Raw genomic sequence first — 16,215 nt, forward strand, 5'->3', positions numbered from 1 at the left:
AGATTAAATTTAAAGATTAAATGCTCGAATATAAAGTTTAAATTGGGTGTAAGCGGATTTAAAATGATTAAAAAAGTCGAGTAACGGGGTTAGTGCGATAACATATATTTAGGAATAAAAATTATTGCAAGTGGGACTAATAATATAAAGTAGTAAAGTGATGATTTATAAACTAAGTTAAGCATTTAAAATTTTGGATTATTAGCATGAGTTACTGGTTAGTGAATCAAAGTGATATTAAGAAGGCAAGAATAAATAAAAGGATTTAGTATTAATTCAAGTTCGAATACTTGAAATTGTATTTGAAAAGGAAATGAATGGTCTAGTCTTAAATGGAGTGTTAACTTAGCATTTGTTAATATTATAGATCCTACACGTGGGCGGATTGGAGAATTAGAAGAATTGGGTTACTCAACGGACTATATTATATTTTGCTTTTGGAAAATTTGGATTAAGCGATCGAGGTGAGTTCGCGATTTACTTTCGTTATTATTATTTTTTTATATATATAGCTACATGTATTTAATTGAATGCTTTAATTCAAGGATTTATATATTTACTTATAAAACTAACTCTAGTGTTTATAAAACTTTATTGAAGTAATATAAAAAGTATAAGTTGTATCTTTTATTAATAATCCATTTTATGCTATAAACGATTAAAATAGGTTATATTTTATAAAAGGTCGCATACGAACAAAGTTAAAACTTTGGAATTTTACGTTTTACTTTATCATCGAATTATTATGTTCATTGATTTTATTAAGAGTATCGCGGGTAAAAATTAATCAATGCCATATAGTAGATACGCTTTCGAAAAGATGCTTATCATTTTAAGTAGCACAAAGCATATAATAAAGATGTCTATTTATTTTAAAAGCTTAAGGCTTATATCTTCGATTTATGAGTTATAACGCTTTAGTAAGGTACTTATTACCTTAATAGTTTTACTTAAATGTATATTTATTATGTGAAGTTTTATTAGACCCAATAAGTGATCCGTGGGGAAACGAGCTACCTATTGGGCGTCAATAGGCTGTGTGATCACCAGAATTGATACGAGTCTAGGCGTCTATGGTCAATGATTTGAAATGATAATTTGTGAATATTGACTGGTTAATGGATTAAGGAGGATAAAAAGAAATGTGATAGACACAAGGTAACTCGGTCGAACTATCTCGGGACCTGTGTCTAGTGGGTAACTCGGTCGAACTATCTCGGGACCCACAACTTGGGATTAAGTAGTGACATGATGTAACTCGGTTGAATTATCTCGGGACTATGCCACGTGGTAGCGGGTAACTCGGTCGAACTATCTCGGGACCCGGCCACTCGGACGATATGATTGAAAAGTGATTATTATCAATTATGTCCAATAAGTCCGTAGTACTTGAGTTTAGGGTTTCGATACGGATCCTATATTGGAAATCATTAAATTATATTTTATGTTTAATTTATGTTTATTACCAAATTATGTTTAATTGTAAGTTATTGATTGGTTATAAAGTAAAGTATATTTTATTAATAATGCGACCTCGTTTTAATTATAATAGCGTTAGTAAATTGTGAACTCACTCAGTCTGACCCGTTGATTTTTAAATTTTTCAGGCATCCAGTAGATAGCGATCAGGTCAAGCCTCCACTCCTTGTTTCGGAAGGCTCATTACTTTTTGCATGTACAGCTTCTGACTCTCTAGCGCTGCAGTAGTTCAGGCGTACACTTTTGTCGATGTCCTATTAGCGGTTTAATGTATTTTGGTTTAGTAACCGCTCATGTCTATATCTTTTTGTTAGGCCTCGTTTTCTGATTAACAAACAAACATCAGAGGTAGTTATAGTTTAACTACTTAATATGTATATTTTGTAAATGCTTAAAATGGTACTTGGAAATATATATGTGGTTGTATAAAGTTTATCGTGCAGGGTGGTTTGAGATTTTACAGGTGTTGGTTAGTGATGGATAAAGGACCAGAACAAGGGATAAGACTCACTACAACGACCCTGAATATGGACCCAGAGGCTGATCTATTCAGGTCCCTGACCCAGTACGCAGCTATAACAGCTAAAGATATCAAGATAACACCGAAATCCCTTAAGATCAGGGATAGAGACGAATCTCAAAGAGATAACTGAGACTAATAGAGAAACAATCCCATTATGATACAAAGACTATACAATATATATATAGACGAAGCCTAAGCCAGGTAACTCTCAGATTCACTTCTCATCATTACTTTCGCTGACACCTCACCAGAGACTGACTTAGGCATCGGAGGGTGTTCGAGCCAACACCGGCTCGAATCCTTCTAACCTGTTGATCTTAGCAGGTGGGAGCTCAGCGACAATAGTGACAAAGACGATCATCAAAACCATCATTTGGCGCCGTCTGTGGGAACGACATTCGTTTCTAATATAAGTTTTAATCTTGGTTTTGAAGACGGAATGGAGGGAAGAGAAGAACCACCACCGCCGGGAGTGGTCGTGACTACAACAGGCTTACCAGCAAGCAGTGGTCCGATCATCCCACCCCTGATACCCGAAGGAGGAATCAGAATTAGCGTTCCGATCTCCAGTGGGACCATACCAGCAACCACGGGGGTCGCGTACGACATCACACCACCACCCATGATGAGAAACGTTCAGGGAATACACCCACTGAGGAACACAACCTCGCCGTGGGGATATTATACTCCACAATACCAGCCACCTATGACCTATCAGCAACAGGCAGGAGGATGGTATCCAGGTTACTATCCGTGGAGTCAACCTAACCAACCAGGGTATCCGCGACCCGTCCAGCCTATTCCTTTCCCGTCTCTGGACACAGAAGGGACAGTGACGTCAGCGGCGCAGATACCCCCATACGTACCCCAGGGGGTGCCTATGCCACCCCTCTATCATGAGGCAGTAATGAAGAGCATCAATGACTTCCAGGACCACCTGATAGGACTAGCAAGAGATCAGGAGAAATTCGCAGAAAAGCAAAACCAGGGAGTTGACGTAGGAACCAGACGTGGAAAGGACCCCCCAGTCACCAAGGAAAAAGAAAGAGGAAACGCACCGAGAAGAGGACAATCGGAGCCCATACTACAAAAGGAGAAGGAGCAGCTAGACAAAGGACCAGGAGCAGTCCCGCTCCTGGGAGATAAGACGGCCCAGGAGAAGGTCGCAGAAGCAGCGGCGCGGAATAGCGGTCGAATTCATGTAATCGAAGACGACAAATCAAAAGGAACCAAGATGCCAGGGAAGCACAGCAAAGACGCAGAAAGCCATTCATCCAACAAGAGGAGGGGAGCGGACGAAAGGAGCAACATTGACGAGAAAATTAAGAACGCCATGAAGAAATATCAGAAAGAAGGCAAGGGAGCAGAGGAGGAGCGAGAGGACGAAGATTCCCCACTTAACTCAGAGATACAGTCGGTAAGGTTTCCTTCGAGGTTTAAACTACCAACTTTTGAGCCTTTTGATGGAACAGGAGATCCGAAAAGCCACATCTCAAAGTTCAAGACGATCATGATGCTACAAGATGTGACTGATCCCATGCTCTGTAGAGTGTTCCCTGCGACGTTAAAAGCATCGGCGCAAAAATGGTACTCATGTCTTAAGGCAGGGTCAATAAGTTCCTTCTCCGACTTAGCATCGGCATTCAAAGCAAGGTTCAGGACAAATATCCCCATGCAGAAGAGTTCCAGCGACTTGAGGAAGTGCAAGCAAGGAGAGCAGGAGACCCTCAAAAATTTCGTAGAAAGATTCAACAAGGAAGCAGTGCAAATCGAAAATCTGAACCATGACACAGCCATCGAAGCAATGAAGATGGGAACAAAGTTTGAAGAACTCCGTGACAAAATCCTGATGAAAAAGCCAACCACCTTTCAAGACTTAATGCTGATCGCTCACAAATATGTGGAACTAGACGAAGCCAGACGAACCCTCACAAAACAACAGGAGCACACCAAGCAGGATAGTTCCAGATATCGAGGGAAGAAGGAGGAAGAACGGCCACGGACTCAGCGATATGGCGCAGGACACAGACCCTATGACTTCACCCCGTTGAATAAAGCCCCAGTGTACATACTCAGCTGGATGAAACAGAATCGAGTGATGTTCAACACACCCCGGAAGATGGACCCGGACATCCAGAGAGACAAGAGCAAATACTGTCGCTTCCATGAGGGCTATGGCCACGACACGGACAGATGTTGGGACCTCAAAAGAGAAATAGAGCAGCTAATCCAGTCTGGACTCTTGAAGAAGTTTGTCAACGACAGACCAGGAGACAAAAGAAAAGGGGAGTTAACAGAAAAGGAGGAACAAAACAAGAAGCAGAAAGAGGTCGCAGGCGTAGTAAACGTGATAGAAGGAGGAGAGCCCTACAGCAATAATCAAAAAAAGAAGAGAAACAGAAGAGGATCAGCCGCGGTGTTCACAATTGAAAGAGAAGTAATCCCAGAGATATCGTTCGGACCAGACGATGGACATCACGTGAAGGGACCACACAATGACGCGTTGGTGATAGAAGCCATAATCAGGAATCACCTAGTGAAACGGATACTGGTAGATGAAGGCAGTTCCGTGAACTTATTAACCTTGGAGGCATTCAAAGAGATGAAAGGCTCAACAACAGACCTGCGGAAGTCCTCAGTCCCACTAGTAGGCCTGGGAGGAGCACCAATACGTCCGGAAGGGACAGTAAGTTTATATGTAGAATTGGGAAATAGAAGTGAAGGGCCAGTCAAAAAGATGCATGCTCAGTTTAATGTAGTAGACCTTCCACTGGCCTACAACAGCATACTGGGCAGACCATTCTTGTACCAGACAGGAGCAGTAACCAGCATCAGGCTGCTAACCCTGAAAATGCCAACACCATCTGGGATAGTAGTGGTCAGAGGAGACCAGGAGATGGCCAAGGAATGCTGCTTGGTAACAACAAAGGAGGATGAAAGTTTAACTATCGAGGCGTTCCCAGGAGACGCAGTAGAAGAGGAGGAGTCACGAGGAGCAGAACCAGTAGGCGTCATGAAAGAGCTTCACCTAACTGAGACCAAGATGGTCAAAGTAGGCACAGAAGTACCAGAAAAGGTAGCACATGAAATAACAGAGATACTGAAAAAGAACGTGGAATCTTTCGCTACTGAACCAACGGAGATCGTGGGAATCAATCCCAAAGTAGCGTCGCACAAACTGAACGTGACCCCAGGCAGTGTACCCAAAGTCCAAAAGAAGAGGAGGTTCACTGAGGAGAGGCAGAAGATAATCGCAGACGAAGTAAACATTTTGGAGGCAGCAGATTTTATCCGCGAAGTTTTCTACCCTGAATGGGTGGCAAACGTCGTCCTAGTAAAGAAGGCAAACGGGAAGTACAGGATGTGTGTCGATTTCACAGACTTGAACAAGGCCTGCCCAAAGGACAGCTATCCGCTCCCCAACATAGACCAGTTAGTGGACTCAACAGCTTGTTATCTCCTATATAGCTTCGTAGACGCAGCGCAGGGGTATCATCAAATACCGATGGAGGAGAAGGATCAAGAGAAAACATCATTCGTCACAGACCGAGGGACATACTGTTACAAAGTCATGCCGTTTGGATTAAAGAACGCAGGAGCCACCTATCAACGTCTGGTCAACTTCATGTTCCAAGACCAGCTGGGGAGGAATGTAGAGGCCTACGTGGACGACATAATCGTGAAGAGCCTAACAGCAGAGGAACACGCCCAAGACTTAGAAGAAACCTTCAAAGTCCTGAACAAGTTCGGAATGAAACTCAACCCGGCAAAATGTGCTTTCGGTGTTAAAGCAGGAAAATTCCTAGGCTATCTGATCAGCCAACGAGGAATAGAAGCAAACCCAGAAAAAATCCAAGCAGTGATAGATATGAAGGCCCCCCAGAGTGTGAGGGACGTACAGAAGTTGAATGGCAGAGTCACGGCACTGGGACGTTTCATTTCTTCCTCAGCCAAAAAATGCCTGCCGTTTTTCAAACAACTCCGGAACATGAAAAAATTCAAATGGGACGAAGACTGTCAAGTCGCATTCGAAGAATTAAAGGCATTCTTGACCAACCCGCCCCTACTGAGTAGGCCCGTAGCCGGGGAGAACCTGTACCTGTACTTATCGGTAGGGAGAGAGACCATCGCCTCAGTACTAGTACGGGAGGAAGAGGAGGAGCAGTGGCCGATATACTACATAAGCAGAACGCTAAAAGGGGCAGAGCTCAATTACCCAACCATAGACAAACTTGCACTGGCCGTCGTCGTAACCACCAAAAAGCTCAAGCCGTATTTCCAAGGACACACAGTCATAGTGCGCACAAACCAGCCTTTGAGGAAAGCATTGCACCGACCTGAGACTTCAGGACGATTGGTCAGTTGGTCAGTACAACTAGGAGAGCACGACATCAGGTACGAGCCAAGGACAACTTTGAAAGCCCAGGCACTTGCGGACTTCGTGGCAGAGATGACAGAGAAACCATGCGACTCAACAACCGAGGAGTTGACATGGAACCTATTCGTAGACGGAGCCTCCAGTGACCAAGGAGCAGGAGCAGGTGTAGTCTTACTAGGACCTCACAAAATCGCAATTGAGTATGCAGTACACCTAAGCTTCAAGGCTACCAACAATGTGGCAGGTACAAACATGTTTTATTCATTTCTCAGACAAATATTTCTGCCATATGCTAACAATGTAGCAGAATATGAGGCCCTCTTAACAGGACTCGAAATCGCGACTGAAGTAAAGGCAGAAAAGCTAAAAATCCATAGTGATTCCCAACTAGTCACTAGCCAGGTGCTGGGACAATTCCAAACCAAGGACCAAAACATGGCGAAATACATGGCAAGAGCAAAGGAACAACTCAAGAAGATCGAAAAAAACGGAGGACAGTGGGAAATCATACCCATCCCCAGAGAAGAGAACACTAGAGCAGACGCAATAGCCAAGGCAGCCGCAGTGAAAAGCCAGCTATATGTATCACTCCAAATGAAGGAGGAGCGGTCAACACCAACGGTAGAGGAGCAACAAGTGTTACCAGTCGCAGTCCTAGATCCATGGATGCAACCCATAGTGGCATATTTAGCGGACAGAGTCCTACCTGAAGGACGTACCGAAGCAGCTAAGCTAGTTCGAATTTCCTCCGTCTATTCACTAATAGAAGGAGCACTGTACCGGACCTCAGCCACACACCCATGGTCTAAGTGCATATCACTAGAAGAAGGAAGCTACGTCCTTCGCGAAATCCATGAAGGAGAATGCGGAGCTCACGAGGGCGCAGCAACCTTATACAGAAAAGCGATGTTACAGGGATTTTATTGGCCCACGATGAAAAAAGACGCTGAAGAAATGGTCAAGAAGTGCGATAAATGCCAAAGATTTGGGTCGCTCATCAGAACCCCAGCCGCTCACCAGTCAACTATTGGAAGCCCTTGGCCCTTCATGATTTGGGGAGTAGACATACTAGGACCTTTTGTCCCAGCGAGAGGACAAGTGAAGTTTATAGTAGTCGCAGTCGACCATTTCACCAAGTGGATAGAGGTACAACCCATGAGCACAATAACAAGTAAGAAAATCCAGAAGTGGTTATCAAACGAAGTCATGAGCAGGTATTTGGTATTTTTCATTTTTTCCTTTAAGTCAAAAGCAAAACAGAACCACACATTAACATGTCACAGGTTCGGCACTCCACATGCCCTAGTCACAGACAACGGGAAGCAATTCGACTGCGCCAGCTTCAGAGATTTTTGCGCTGAGCTAGGAATTCTCTTAAAATTCTCCTCAGTGGCTCACCCGCAAACCAACGGACTAACAGAGGTCACCAACCGCACCATCCTTTCTGGAATAAAGAAGAGGCTAGGAGACTTAAAAGGGAGATGGGTTGATGAGCTTTATCATGTGGTCTGGGCCTATCGAACTACCCCCAGAAAAGCAACAGGGGAAACCCCATTTCGCCTCACATATGGCACCGAAGCCGTTCTCCCAGTAGAACTGGGAATGCCAACCTTACGAGTCCAGGTCTTAGACGAAGATCGCAATGAGGAGTCCCTAAGGCTTTGCCTGGACCTCCTCGAAGAGAGAAGACAGCAAGTAGCAATCCGAGCTGAGGCATATCGCAGACAGATGACCAAGTATCACAACGCCCGAGTCAAAGAAAGAAAATTCGAAGAAGGAGACTTAGTCCTGAAAAAGGCAGAAATTGGAAGGGGAGCCGCCGGAGTTGGAAAGTTAGAGGCCAACTGGGACGGTCCATATCGCGTAGTAGCAGTAGTCGGCAAGGGCGCATACAAAATAGCTCACCTAGATGGGACTCCATTACCTCGCACTTGGAATGTTGAAAATCTGAAGCTATACCTTCAGTAAAAGATGTAACCACCATTCATTAATAAAGTTACTTCTTTTCTTCTCACTTTATTTAAATTTATTCATTTATGTCAGCCATATGAGTATAACCAGTAGTATGACGAAGACACAAGACGCAGCCACACATGTATAAAAAAAAAAGAGAAGAAAAGAGAGAGAGGAACGCAATCGAAGTATATGACACAATAAGACGACTCTGCAACCAGTCGCCAACACTTGAAATACGAAAATACAAATTGTTCAGTTAACCAAAAGAAGGGAGTCTACTATAAAGACTCCCCAACTACGTACAAAAGCTACCTAACAAGTAGCAAGAAAAACGAAACGGCCAAACATACGGCCTATACATCTTCCTCTGGCAGGGTCGCTCCCTCCTTTGGACCAACCGCATCTCCTACGGGAAGCAAAATGTCAATTGGGTCCACGTCACCCAGCCCTTGGTCTGAGGCACTAACTTCAGCTTCAGGGGTCAACTCAGTAGATGGCACAATCACCTCAGTCCCAGCAAGAATCTCAGAAGAAGGCGTCACTTCCTTCTTCTCAGCACCCGTGACATTCTCCTCGGACCCAATCGCATCAATAGCCCCATCATTAACTGCATCCGACGGAAGAATAGGAGAAACACTACGCCCGGCTTTCTTCGCAGCCACCTTGGCCGCAACACGCTGACCCAGCGCGCGGAGATCAATGGACAGAAACTTACTTATATCATACTCTGGGTAATCTGCACGAACAATCTTAATAACGGTAGAGCAGAAATCAGTCAAACACCCACTTACGTACACATTAGCATCCTGTTTGCTACTTCTCTGCTCCTGCAACAACTTGTCATAGGAGAGCCTCAATTCCATCAGAGCATTCTCACGATCAGAGACCTTTTTCTCCATAATTTTCAGGCGATCAGCAGCCGTCTGACTCAGCTTGGATAACCTGACCTTCTCCGCAGCCGCAGTAGCCCGAAGGGAAGCCATTTCCTTTTCATGCTTGTGGCTCAAGGACACCATCTCATCCCGGTGACGACGCATCAAAGCATTCCCTTGCAAAAGCTAACAGAACACGAAACAAATAAACAAAAACAGAAGAAAAGAAGAAAGAAAAGACAATAAGGAGAGCATTATTTCAAACCTGAAGTAAAGCGATGTCGACCCGGTCACAGGCATCATTCTCCGAGAGATTGGTCCAGGACTCCATATCCTGAGGGAATTGGACAAACTGCGAGAAAAGAGACGCAATACCAGGAGAGGTCACAGTCACGCTGTCCACGTTTCGCTCCAACCACTCCCTGGGACTGGGGCAAGCATCTAGGTTCATTTTCAGTCGCTTGGCAGAGCCCTGTTTGGCTTTGTCACGACCATCACGGTTCTTTTTAGCAGAAGGGGCAGCCAAGGTAGCATCCATGTTTTTCTCCAACTTCACCACAGGCTTAGGAGGGAGAGAAGTAGACGCCGGAACAACACCAGTAATCACAGGGACATCTTCATCAAAGGACAATTTCAACGAATCCAGATAGTTCTCACCCATATCTGCAGTTGCCGAAAAACAAACAAATCAAAAGACGAATAAACATCAAGTAGAAGGAAATAAGATAAATTGAAGCATACCATGAGAGGCAGTCAGATCTACATAAGATCCAGTAGGAGAATTACGGCAAGATTGAGATAGGGTACCCTCACTCTCTAAAGGACCCTCAGTCACAGCACGAAGGGGCAACTCAAGATGAGGAAACTCTCGCAGAAGGTATTTATCTACTAGATCGCAACAATCGTACATACAACTTTTGGCATCATCAATAAGAGATTCTACTACCTCCAACTCAGTAGCAGAAAGGGGAGAGAAAGCCAACGAGGCTGCATCATCAACCCACTCGGTAGGAAAATCAACAAAAGCTTCATCATGACTGACAACGAAAAAGGACCGTTGCCAGCGTTTAGTGATCTTAGGAAGACCTTCAACTACCCTCTTACCCCTATGGGCAACTAAACGAACGTAAAACTCATTGTTGCGACGAGACACGAAGAACAGTTGGCTAAGGAGACCTAGAGAAGGGACTAAGCCCCGTTCGTGAGACAACTCAACGAAGCAACAAAGGGTCCTAATGGCGTTAGGGTGGATTTGAACCAGAGGAACTTGATAGTCCACAATAAAGGCTTTGATCAGAGGATCCAAAGGAAAACGCAAGCCACAACGCAATTGCTCTTTATAAACAATAACCTTGCCGTCACCGACGAAGGTGTTAGCAGCAACTCGAGAACCGCAGACAGAAAGAGAATAGCTAAGAGGAATACCATACTCTTCACGGAATTCAGCCAAAACCTCTTTATCAACATTGGAAGTAAAAGTATCAAGAGAATTTCTATACTCAACAGCCGTACCAGAGGAAGGAAGAGAGATAGAAGACCTAGTCCGAGGCATTGAATCAATTACACTATTAATAAAGCAGATAAAAGAGATTTACCTGATAAAAGGAGGAAGAAAACACCCAAAGATTGAAGGAAATGAAGCCGAAGCAAGAGCGGATCAGAGGAGGAAGAAGGAGCAGTTAAAAGAATAAAAGAAAAAGGGAAATTTGAAAAAAAGAATTTAAAGAAGTAACTAGAGAACCGTTAAGCGGTTACCTGCGTGAAACGTGGCGACAGGCGGAAGTCCAGGGGATTTCAAATGATCACAAATTTTGAAATTTAAAAATTTCAAACCAGCTCCATGAGCGCCCAAGTAAAAACAACGGGCTGGGCCTAGGTAACTTTCTTAAAGCAAGCGCGCCGAAAACCAAGCCCGACTAAGTAACGGCCCCAACAAGCAGTCGCACAAACAAGCATAAATACTTGACAGAACTGTTTTTCGGGAGGGACTAATGATGGATAAAGGACCAGAACAAGGGATAAGACTCACTACAACGACCCTGAATATGGACCCAGAGGCTGATCTATTCAGGTCCCTGACCCAGTACGCAGCTATAACAGCTAAAGATATCAAGATAACACCGAAATCCCTTAAGATCAGGGATAGAGACGAATCTCAAAGAGATAACTGAGACTAATAGAGAAACAATCCCATTATGATACAAAGACTATACAATATATATATAGACGAAGCCTAAGCCAGGTAACTCTCAGATTCACTTCTCATCATTACTTTCGCTGACACCTCACCAGAGACTGACTTAGGCATCGGAGGGTGTTCGAGCCAACACCGGCTCGAATCCTTCTAACCTGTTGATCTTAGCAGGTGGGAGCTCAGCGACAATAGTGACAAAGACGATCATCAAAACCATCAGTTAGTTAAAAGTACAGCCGTTATATTGCCAAATTTTTGAAAACGAAATACTTAAAATGATTTATAAACGCGAAAAATTTTCAAGTAAATTTTAGGCTTGCTACGGGTTTTGGAACCAAAATTCCCATTCCCTAGCGCCGGTCGCGGCTCGAGAAATCGGGTCGTGACAGCCGAGTCACAGAAGATCCATTCTCAGGTGATACCGGACTCCCGATGAAGACCTGAATATATGAGGAAGGCGGCTGAATCCCTTGAGATCCGCCGATACACCAGTGAAGACCGAATCCCTTAGAATCCGCCCAAAGCGCGTTAACCTGGGATTCGGATAGATCGCCATGATCTACTATAATATCTCGAAGTATCTTCCCATTTGGATACAATCTCCAACATGGAAAGATAAGCTATATATTAGGAAGACGTTCCTAAATAGGACTCATGTCTGAATAAGGTAGATCACGATAATCAGGGTGAATCCCTACAAAATAGCTCGATCCCTACAAAGTAGGATTCATTTTTACCTACTATGACTCTACAAGGTATGCATTCATCTATTATAAAAGGAGCATGAGGTATGCCTAGAATCACAATTACATTCATATACTCAAAACGCTGCTCAAAGCTCTAAACTGACTTTAGCATCGGAGAGTTAATCGGACCACCATCGTCCGGTTAACTTCTACCCTGTTTTGCAGGTCTCATTCACCGGTTCAGAAGGCAGACTCCATCAATAATGATCTTTTTTGACCATTGGTCTTCTTTCTTTTTATTTTATTTCTGGAGTTAATCTAAACTCATGCTTTATTTTTAGAAGTTAGTTTAAACTTCTTTGATGTATGATCGCGAAACCAGATTGGTTCGGTTGTGTGAATTTTTTGTAGGTCCGATTGGATCCTTTAATTTTATTCTGACTCAGACAAGTTTAGATTGTTTTTAACTAAGATTCAAACGATAAATTGTATATATCGATTTGGGACTCAAACGAGCCTTTAAAATTTTATATCTTAACGCCGAATCTGCTTTTATTTCAAAAACGGAAATGAGTACATGCCACGAACTAGTCTATTGGTAATACTTTATTAGATGCTCTACATTCTAATATCTGGGTACCATGGATCCGGTCATTGTTTTCAATTTGTATGCGCCTTTGCCAGTAGCTTCTTCTACTACGTAGGGGCCTTCCCAGTTTACTTGCATTTTCTTTACTCCTGCGTTTCCTCTGCCGATTTCCGTGTTTCGTAGGACTAGATCGCCTATTTGAAATTCTCTCGAATTTATTCTCTTGTTGTGGTATCCTGCAGCTTGTTTCTTGTAACGCTGCAGCTTGGATTACTGCTTCATTTCTTCTTTCCTCCAGTAGGTCTAGACATAGCCTTGTTCTAGCCTCGTTGGTTTCTTCTTCTAGGTAGTTCACCCTGATGCTGGGTATGCCAATTTCCACCGGGATCACCGCTTCAGTACCATAGGCGAGTCGGAAGGGTGTCTCGCCCGTTCCTTTCCTAGGCGTCGTTCTGTATGCCCATAGAACCCTGTAAAGTTCTTCAGCCCAGTTCTCTTTATACTGAGCTAGCCTCTTTTTTATTCCTTGTGCTATAGTTCGATTGGTAACTTCAGTCATTCCATTTGCTTGAGGATGTGCCACCGATGTAAATTTCAAGTTAATCATTAGCCCTTTGCAAAATTCCTTGAATCGCTTGCAGTCGAATTGTTTTCCGTTGTCCGCTATTACTGTGTGAGGTATGCCGAATCGACATATCGCTTCATTCTTGAAGAACACTTCTACTCTGGCTGCAGTTATGGTTGCGACCGGCGCCACTTCAACCCATTTGTGAAGTGTTCGATTGCGACGATCAGGAACTTCAATTGATTTTTTCCCGTTTAGAATGGTCCAACTATATCGATTCCCCATGTGGCGAATGGCCAAGGGCTCTCCAGTGATCCTTGGGGTACTGCTGGCTAACGGCTGACATTGTCATGTCTTTGGCATTTGTCACATTTCTTTACTAATACTTTTGCGTCTTCCTTGATGGTCGGCCAGTAGTACCCTTGGAGCATTGTTTTTCTTGCTATGGTGATCGCTCCTTCATGTGCCCCGCATATTCCTTCGTGGATTTCTTTTAGGATGGAGCCTCCTGTTTGGGGCGAGACACATCTTGACCAAGGATGAGTTAAGGAGGTTCGGTAGAGAACTCCGTTATGATATGAATAGTTGGCGGATTTTGGGATGACTCGGATGGCTTTGACATTGTCAGTTGGCAATTCGTCGCGGTCTAGGTATTTGATCAGCGGGGTCATCCAAGAATCAGCTTCCTCGATCGCCATGACTTCTGTTTCTTTGGTGCTTGGTGATTCGAGGGTTTCCTTCAACTGCATTTTTGTGAATAGGTCTCCTAATTCGGATGCTGATTTGGCGATGGCGTCAGCTTCAGTATTTTTTTCTCTTGGGATTTGAATGATTTCCCACTGTTCTCCCTGCGCTTCAAGTTGTCGAAGTTGCGTCATGACTTTTTTCAGATATTTGATCATTCCAGCCTCCTTGACTTGATATTCTCCTTTGACTTGATTTACTACCAGCTGAGAGTCGCTGTAGATTTTTAGAATTTCCGTTCTTATCTCCAGTGCTAGGCCGAGGCTTGTAATCAAGGCTTCGTATTTGGCCACGTTATTGCTGGCAGCAAATTGAATGTTCACTCCGTACTCGATTTTGACTTTCTCGGGTCCTTTGAGGATGGCTCCTGCTCCGGCTCCTTTTTCGTTTGAGGCTCCACCTACGTGGAGTTCCCATATTAGCTCTGGTTTAGGCTGCTTGGTTTCGCCAGGAGTTATTTCTGCTACGAAGTCCGCCAAGGCCTGCGCTTTAAGAGTTGGGCGGGGTTCTTATCTTATGTCATGTTCGCTGAGCTTGATGGACCAATGGACCAGTCTTCCAGACGTTTCTGGTCTTTAGATTGCCTTTCGCAATAGTTGATTTGTTCTCACTACCACGTTATGGCTCTAGAAGTAGTACTTTAGCTTTTTAGCCGTGGTTACTACAGCAGGTGCCATTTTTTCGATCTCGGGGTATCTTGTTTCTGCGCCTTTGAGGAGTCGGCTGATGTAGTAGATTGGCTTCATCTCGCCATCTTCTTCCCTTACTAGCACTGTTCCGATAGTTTTTTTCGTAGTGCAGATGTATTAGTATAGCGTCTCTCCCCTCAGCGGTCTGCTAAGTAATGGGGGGGTGACCAGGAACTTCTTCAGTTCTTCGAATGCTTCATCGCAGTCTTTGTTCCATTCGAAATTTTGCGTTCCTTTGAGGGCTTTGAAGAAAGGCAAACATCTTTTTGCTGAATAGGACATAAATCTACCGAGTGCTGTGATTCGCCCATTGAGTTTTTGGACTTCGTTTATGTTTCTTGGTGTCTTTATGTCCATAATTGCTTTGATCTTTTATGGGTTTGCTTCTATTCCTCTTTGGGATATCATGAATCCCAGGAATTTTCCTCCTTGTACACCGAATGTGCATTTGTCCGGGTTCAGCTTCATCCCGAATTTGTTTAGTATGTTAAATGTCTCCTCCAAGTCTTTCGCATGAGTTTCTTCGTTCTCGCTCTTGATGATCAAGTCATCCACGTACACCTGGACTCGCTTCCCTATTTCATCTTTGAACATGAAGTTCATGAGCCTTTTATACGTTGCTCCAGCGTTTTTCAACCCGAAGGGCATCGACGTATAGCAGTAGGTTCATGCCTTCGTGATAAACGATGTTTTCTCCTGGTCTTGTTCTTTCATTTGGATATGGTGATAGCCTTGGGCTGCATCTGCTAGGCTATACATTGCGTGTCCGGAAGTAGAATCCACGAGTTGACCGATGTCAGGCAGTGGGTAACTATCTTTGGGGCACGCCTTGTTTTAATCGGTATAGTCCACGCACATTCTGTTTTTTCCATTGGCTTTCTTTACGATCACTACATTCGCCACCCATTCGGGGTAATGGACTTCTCGGATAAATCCGGCTTTTTCAAGTTTTTCTACTTCTTCCGCTATTATCTTTTGCTTTTCTTCGGAGAACTTCCTCTTCTTTTGTTTGATGGGATTCACCGTTTCTGCTACGTTTAGATCATGTGTGATGACTTGAGGGTCTATCCCGACGATCTCCGAGGCCTTGGCTGCGAAAGTTCCGATGTTGCTTTTTAATATCGTCGTGATGTCTTCTTCTATTTTGGGATTCATATTCGCTCTGAGGTTTACTCTTTTCTCCGTGCCGAGTTCTAATTTCTTCGTTTCGCCTTCGGGTGTGGTTTCTTTCTCTTCGATATCATGGTTGAGAATTTCTTCGATCGCCATTGCTTCGCATGATTCTTTTATTGACTGATCGTAGCACTCTTTTGCTGTGGCTCGGTTTCCTTGTATTGTAATAATTCCTTGCTTTGTCGGTATCTTCATAGTTAGCGCTTTTACACTAGTTACAGCTGCCGAGTCGTGGAGGAAGGGTCTTCCCAATATTGCGTTATATGGCAAATCAATCTCCACGACACTAAACCGTGTAGGTAATTCCTCGCTTTTCCTTGTCCTCCCCAGCTTGACATCAAGTGTAATTGTTCCATTGGGTTTGATT

General features: G+C 43.9%; 1 long non-coding RNA gene across 1 annotated transcript; it reads left to right on the forward strand.

The window, feature by feature from the left end:
• The first annotated feature begins 386 nt into the window (after positions 1–386).
• On the forward strand, positions 387–1,954 carry LOC126686172 (uncharacterized). Its single transcript, XR_007643807.2, has 2 exons — positions 387–464; positions 1,608–1,954. It is a non-coding gene; the product is annotated as an uncharacterized LOC126686172 (long non-coding RNA).
• Positions 1,955–16,215: the final 14,261 nt, after the last annotated feature.

Source organism: Mercurialis annua, linkage group LG6, assembly GCF_937616625.2.
Source record: "Mercurialis annua linkage group LG6, ddMerAnnu1.2, whole genome shotgun sequence".
Taxonomy (NCBI): Eukaryota; Viridiplantae; Streptophyta; class Magnoliopsida; order Malpighiales; family Euphorbiaceae; genus Mercurialis; species Mercurialis annua.